The sequence below is a fragment of the Solanum pennellii genome, chromosome 5 (assembly GCF_001406875.1).
Source record: "Solanum pennellii chromosome 5, SPENNV200".
Classification (NCBI taxonomy): domain Eukaryota; kingdom Viridiplantae; phylum Streptophyta; class Magnoliopsida; order Solanales; family Solanaceae; genus Solanum; species Solanum pennellii.
In genome coordinates, this window is record NC_028641.1 from 19,258,889 (window position 1) to 19,266,547 (window position 7,659).

At 39.0% G+C, this 7,659-nt stretch overlaps 1 pseudogene; it reads left to right on the top strand.

Moving 5' to 3' along the window:
• The first annotated feature begins 681 nt into the window (after positions 1–681).
• LOC114077145 lies at positions 682–1,292 on the top strand (annotated as a pseudogene).
• The last annotated feature ends 6,367 nt before the right edge of the window (positions 1,293–7,659 follow it).

The window sequence follows — 7,659 nt, forward strand, 5'->3', positions numbered from 1 at the left end:
GTAAGATAATTAAGGAGGGTAATTTTCAGCATAATCTGGGGTTGAGAGAGACCACCAAAAGGTGGATATCCCACCACATTTATTTCTGTGGATGGCGAGGGTGCGGATTGGGTGCTGGATCCAAGAAGGGTCATCAAGAAGTCCAACCTTACATTCACGACCAAATTTTATCTGGTTGTTGGTCCATCACTGCCTATACCCCACTGTTGGTTACAACATTCTTACATAGGATAAGGAAGTATTGGTAGCTGCTTTGGTTGCTGGGTTCGACGTGGACATTCTGAGACTATTGATGGCATTCATTCATGAGAGGGACTTTAAGGACACCACCACGTACCCTTTCCCCTTCTTGATTTTTGAGTTGTGTAGGTTTGCTGGAGTGCCCATATGGCATATTGACATTCTCAGGACTCCTACTGGGACAATTGATATAGGTCTTATCTGGGATAAGGAAAATGAGGCGGCACCCATAAAGGGCCTATAGTAGAGGTGCAGCCGCTAAGTGAGAACTTGGAGGACAAGCTAGAGCAAGCCCAAGGGGCTAATCAGAGTACATCATATCCTACCGGTACCACCCCGGTCGAGTCTATCCCCTGTACTAGCACAACCCTTAGTTCCTCCCGCTCCACTCCATCTACAGCACTGGTCCCGATTGCTAGGGTCCATAAGTTGGAGGACAAGATGGCTACACTACTACACCATATCCAGCCTTGGATGCAGAAGTCCATTGCTGAGGTGGAGGAACGTATTGAGAAGAAGATTTCCCACCAGACTTAGCGGCATATTCTGGCAGTCCATCAGTGCCTTGATGCCTTTGAGTTGAGAGTTCTCGACCGGCCAGCCTTGACTATTGACTCGACGACTCTCCAGGCTGCTGTGGTGAGTCTGAGGGCTGACGTGGAAATCATCTTGGATGCGTGGGTACCTGAGTCTGAAGCCACACTTGCAGAGCCTGCTGAGGATACGATGCTTGCTGCACTATTCTAGACCACCACTGCGCCAGCACCGCCACCACGTGAGCAGACCAAGAGGCATCGGTCTAGAGAGGGTGATGAGGCTTGTTCTAGGAAGAGAGAGCTTACTAAGTTAGAGGCTGCGAGGAGAGCCTCATTGATGGATGAGGAAGCCCGGCAGATGAGGGCTCATGAGTTAGCTGCTGGGCGTCTAGCTCAAGGATTGATGATGTTGATAGAAGCACTAGTCAGGGTAATGGTATTGCTGCGGACACTATTGATGGTGTTCCTACGCCTGAGGGAGCGGGTTATGGGAAACCAAACCCGCAAGCTTGTTGATCGTCGGCGCTATGCGTCTCAAGTTTGCCTCACCTACCACCCTGTTTTATATTTCTTATGCATTACGGACAATTATATGCTTTATTGTTGGGGTGGGGTTAATGGAAAGTGAGTGCTAGGGTGAAGTCGGAGTAGCCAAGCTCATGATCCTCTCTTGGGGTTTTCTTGCTTGTGTTCTTTTCCCCCAAGATACTGATTATTTTCCAGTTGAATCGGCATGTTATTACCTTGTATAAAGTATGTGTGAAATCTGAAGCATGATGGCTAAAATACAGTGATATCCCATCTACAATTAATGTTTGCATGATTAGGCATAGTGAATATTGAATGTGTTGGATCTAGCATGACATAAAAATACACCATTGCATGACCCTCGATCTAACGCTCGAATAAGGTGTCCGATAATCTGGTAGGGTAATGAGGTTTTAAGTAAGTGTGAGGAAAGTTGAATAGTCCACTGTTGTACCTAGCTAGAACTTTCCCAGTTAGTCCTGCAAAAAGTAATCTGTGTTAGACAATTAGGAAAGGATCATAGGCCCTTGTTCAACATAGTCAATCTTTAGCTTAAATGAAAGAAAACCGAATGAAATTAATCCTTTTTTATCCAAATAATTTGAGCTTATAATGGACCTTTCTTTTCTATCCCAACTCATCATTTCTGGGTAAAATGTATTGGCCATGGTCCCTCCTTGGACATGTGCAACTCAGCTTATGCCAAAAGCATAAGTTGAGGGTGGCTAATGCAGAAACAAAGCTCGTCCTGGCCCTGACCTAACCTTGTGTATTGTGTACTCTGACTCATGGAAAAGCCATGAGCTGAGGGTGGCTATTATGAGGAATGTCCCGGAAAGCGGTGTTGAAAGAATTATTGAAAGAAGAAAAGAAAAGTGGCTCAATCAAAGTCGAAATCAAGTGAAAAATTTGAAAATAAAAATGACAGAAGGGTCATTTGCACAAAAGGAAAAAGAAAGGAGAAAAGCAAGGCAAAAGATATAAGAAGATGAAGAGTAGGGCATAATAAACGGTGAATAGGTAGGAAGCTTAACAATTATTTCATGCAGGGAAACAAGTCACTAAAATGCATCAAAATGTACCCTACCTGACCCTAAGCCTATTTTACAAGCCAAAAAAGTCCTATCGTGATCCGGAGAGTCTCATATGGTTAACTTAAAACAGTGAAAATAAGGGCAAGCCTATGGCGAGAAGTATCAAATAAGTGTGAATTGGTTCTGAGAGCGAATGTTGAAAAGTAATCCTTATACTCAAATTGAAATCAATGTGTGAAAAAGGAGGATGTTGCTTTTAAAGTGAGGACACTAGTTGCAATATTGAAAAGTTGGTAACTTTGTGAGAGATAAAAGAGGAGAGGTGTCAGTGCATAGTGAGTTTGTGTCATGGTATGATCCACATGAATGAGCCTAAGAGTAATATCATGCGTAAAAACAATGAAAATAATCGGGATTGATAGCCAGATAATTTGAAAGCTTAAACGAAGATTCTTTTGTACAAAGGTATTGTGGTGAGTCATAGTGCATCACTTGAGGACAAACAACGAATTTATGTTGAGGGTCTTGATGTACCGTGATTTTACGGTATTTCTAATGCTTTTTCCTTAAGTTTAGTGTGTGTCTAAGGCATTTTAGTATTAGTTTTAATGTTTTTTTCCCTGTATTTGCAGGAGAGTTGTCTAGAATGAAAATGCTGAAGATTACATTGAAATCTGCAGAAGTGATCACCTACGGAGCCACCGATGGTCCATCGACCCTCTGACGGTCCGTTGGTAATGATCATCGACTGAAGGTCTAAGCAACTGAAATTAAATCGGGGAAATATGACCAAATGTGGGGCTACGGAAGGAGCGACTGTCCGTTGATCCACTTACGGACCGTCATGGCTAATCGTCGGTGATAACAGAAAGTAGTCCTAGAACCCGGCTTGAAGATCCCACTAAGAATGGAGGAACGGAGGCAATTGATGGACCGTAGGACCACTGATAGACCGTCATGTTGGTCCGTCGATGGTAATAGAAAGTGTGGAAAGTGAAAAAAAATTCATGTATGAACTGATGGAAGTTGTCGATGGTCCTTCGTTCCATCGACTACAGAAATATTTTAGTGAATACAAATGATATTTCTGGGTTTTCTTAAAACTTGTTAAAGTAAGTACATGATTTCTAGTTTAACTATTATGAATTGTGTAATTCTTAGCATGGGTAACAAAATCCACAACTAGGGTTGTGGGAACCATGGGTAACTAAATCCACAACTAGGGTTGTGGGAACCATGGGTAATTAACAAGGTAAAACTAGATAAATAACAATTCTAGAATAGGGTCTTGCGTGCATTGATAATTCTTTCGTTTAGAAGTCTTTTTAACAAGTGCACGCATTAGAACATGCCCTATTTCTACTTGCCGGACCAAGGAGGTAGTTGATAGGAAAAGAATTATCCACATAGATTTAGTATACACTATCTAATAGGCTAGTTTCAATTGGTGCAAAGTAGTAACTTAGACATACATCGAATATGTTGATTAATATGAGGTAAAGGTAAGGTTCAGTAAAGTAGGCACACGTAGCCAGACCAAGGTACTGAGTGAAATTCTCTAGTTGTCAGACCAAGGAATTAGGGATACATAACTTACCACTTTGCATGCAAGATACTAGGAAAGGATTGTTATAGCTAGGACGACCGCGTTACAAACCTATGGGTAACACTTACACCCTCTTTTCTTTCATCACTTGCTAAACACTAAAGTTATAAACTTGCTATCTGTCTTACTTAGAAATAATTTAAACATTTTTGTTCCACAAAAATCCCTCCTTTAGTCAATTGTTTGTGGAAAGGACTTGACTAAATAGACTTAATCGTAGATTGAAGTTAAGTCTAAACTATTTTCCTAATGGGATCGACTCTGACCTAACAATTGGGTTCTTTACTTGATACGACCGCTTATACTTCTTTAGGGAAGTATAATTTGAGCGTATCAATTAATTAAAAAAATTCAACACCCTATTCATATTATTGAATGCAAACTTTCTTAATTTTATGTAACCCATTTTGAATTCTATTAGTTGTGATGCAAAAAGATGTAGGTCTATCAACTTTTTTGCACAATATTCATTTTTCATTAATTTATTAATAAAAAAATAATTTTCAAAAATTATTACTGTGCAATGGGAAAATTTGTGGGAGAGAGACAATTCGAAGAAAAAAAAGTAAGTATTTGATGAATGTTGAAGAAGAAAACAACCATTAAAATATGAAAATTTGGGGGGGGAAAGCTAGTGAAGGTTGAAAATGGTGAAAATCAAGAAAGAAAAGGGGGGATGGGGGAAGAAGAAGAAGAAGAAGAAGAAGATGATGATGATGATAAGAAATGATGGTAGAATAATTTCATCCCAATCAACAAATACGACAACGTTTGCCTAGTGTTCAACTATGATGTTACTGGGTGTTATGACTGAGGATTGTATTCAAGAGTGAAGTCGAACTGAATTCGAGGTAGATCATTGAACTTTAATGGAAAGTTAAAGTTTCTCAACAAAAATTTCCCCAGGTCACTACTTAGATAAAGGTCCACATTGCATTGTGCTACTTTTTGGTACATATGGATTGCTTTTTCTTTCAAATCTTGAAAAATAATTTAGGATATAATATAAAGTGAGAATTATATGACATTTCAAGTAAGACTTAGACTATTCAATAACAAAAAGGTCAACCAGTGAAGGTTTCATGATCCCTGATCAAGACCACAGTCCATCATCCTCGTCGTGGTTCACACTGACCCAAAAGTGGTTTACCACGGAGCCCTCAAAAGGCCGTAGAATCCCCACATGAGTCTTAGAAAGGCTCGTGGATTTAAGTAAAAGCCACATGTGCTCTAGAATAAGATCAAAAGAGCCCTTCACAGGTTGTGGTCTTGATGACGGGCCATTCATATGACTGTTGTCCTGAGCCACTAAACACCGCAGACCAAGTGTATGACTGATGTACCATGGTTTCACGGTATTTTTAATGCTTTTTCCTTAAGTTTAGTGTGTGTCCAAAAGCCTTTTTGTATTGATTTTTATGTAAATTTCTCCTTATTTGCAGGAAATCTGTCCACAGATGAACACGGAAGTTTTTGAGCGAGAAATGCAAAAGAGACCACCTACGAAGCTCACGATGGTTCGTTGAGCTTGTGACGGTCCGTAGGTGGCATCGTAGTGAAGTTGCTGAAGGAAGATGGGTAAGTCTGACCTAGTGTGGGATTACGGAAGCCATGACACTCTGTCTTTCTGGTTCGTCGTGATGATCAGGGAGTAATCCCAGTACCCAAATTCCAAGAAGTTAAAGTATTATGGAACGGAGACCCTCGACGGACCTTTGTGCTTGGAACGGTCCGTCATACCTGTCCGTTGAGGGTAACGAAGACAGCAGAAGAAGAATTTTCAAAGTATGGGACGACGGAGGCCATGACGGCCCTTTGTGACTACGACGGTCCGTCACGAGGTCTCTCAACCCAAACGCATTTTGACAGATTTTCAGTAATTAGAATCCTTCTTTTATTAGGTTTTTGTTTTTATTATAAATAGTTAGAAAAACCTCATTTTTGGGGTTAGACTTTTCGATAGTAGACTTTTTGATAGTAGACTTTTCAATAGTTAGACTTTTGGATATGTTTTAATTTTCTTATTCAAGTATTGAAGGATTAATTTAAGTAATTGTTACACTTTTTCTGGAATTGATTGTTGGTGCTTTTGTTGATTAATCAAGTGAATTTCTGGATTTTATTCTTTCTCATTAAAGTAAGTGCATGAATCCTTATATTAAATATATGAATAGTGTGATTATGACTATGGGTAACTAACCTCCATAACAAGGGTTGTGGAAACCATGGGTGAATAATAAGGTAAAATCTAACTAAAATAGCAATTCTAGAATAGTGTCTTGCATGTATTGATAATTCTTTCATTTAGAAGTCTTTTTAACGGATGGTCAACGTTAGAACTCGCCTTAGTGCTACTTGCCGGACCAAGGAGGTAGATAATAGGAAAAGAATTATCAACATAGATTTAGTGTATACTATCTACTAGGCTAGTGTCGATTGGTACGAGGTAATCGCTTAGTCAAATATCAAATACAATGCTTAATATGAGGTAAAGGTAAGGGTTAGTATAGCAACACACGTAGCCGGACCAAGGTGCGGAGTGAAATTTTCTAGATGCCGGACCAAGGACTTAGAGATACATAACTTATCACTTTACATGCAAGATACTTGGAAAGAATTTTTATAGTTAGGACTATCAAGTTAGGAACATGTGGGGAACACTTAAGCCCTAGTTACTTTTATTAATTGATTAAGCTCCAAGATTTGAATTTGTTAGTTGTTTACTTTAATCTAGTTATTATTTTCATTAATTTAGAAATAAAGACCCCCCTTTATTGTCTTTTGTTTTCTAGGGAAATAATTGACTAAATAATAGTAATAATAGTAATAATAGAATAAAGTTAAGTCTGAACTATTTTCCTCGTGGGAAAGATCCCAACTTCATTAGTTGGGTTCTTTACTTGATACGACCGCTTTACTTCTTATTTGAGAAGTAAGTTTGAGCGTACCAATAACTACGGTGGGATTTACGGTCCGTGGTCGATCAAATAGTCAGTGGTATGGCTCGTGGATGGGCCTCCCAGTACCAGTAGACCCTGTCTAAGAACCACGACCAACTTGGTGGGCCGTGGGCCCGTCGACGGTCCGTCAGTGGCTTCGTGATTGGCCTCAATCTACTTTAAGGCAGGATCATTTTGGTTTTTTTCCCTATATATTCTTCATTTAAAGTATGTCATTTAACTCAGTTTAAGACTAATAATTTAGTCATAACTTACCTAAAACCTTTATTCACAAATATTCACCAAAACATAGAGCAAAAAGAGAAGAAACATGCAATTGTTTCCCCAAGAACAATCTCTTAAGGCTTTCTTCAAGTTCCAGCCGAAATGAAGGGATTTCTCCGTGAATTTCATAACAAGATATGTGGAATATCAATAGTGGGTTCCTTTCAGTCTGATCCTTTATTATACATAACTTGTTTATACCTAGGGTTTGTAAAATCTTGGAGAGTGGTTATGATTTCAGTTGTTATCTTATCCATAATCTATATATCATGTGTTCATGAAAATGGTGTCAAATCCTTGTATGAAACACAACTTTAGTTAGTGTAGGTTCTCTTGGATTCTGAATTGCACTTTCTAGGTCAGTTAAACACTTAATCAAGCTCCATATTTTGACTGTGACATTATCAGTATATAAATTTTGCATTTTCAGATTTGCATGTCCATATTTTTAGCTATTTTGTATTAAAGTATTTGAGGCACATTGTTTATTA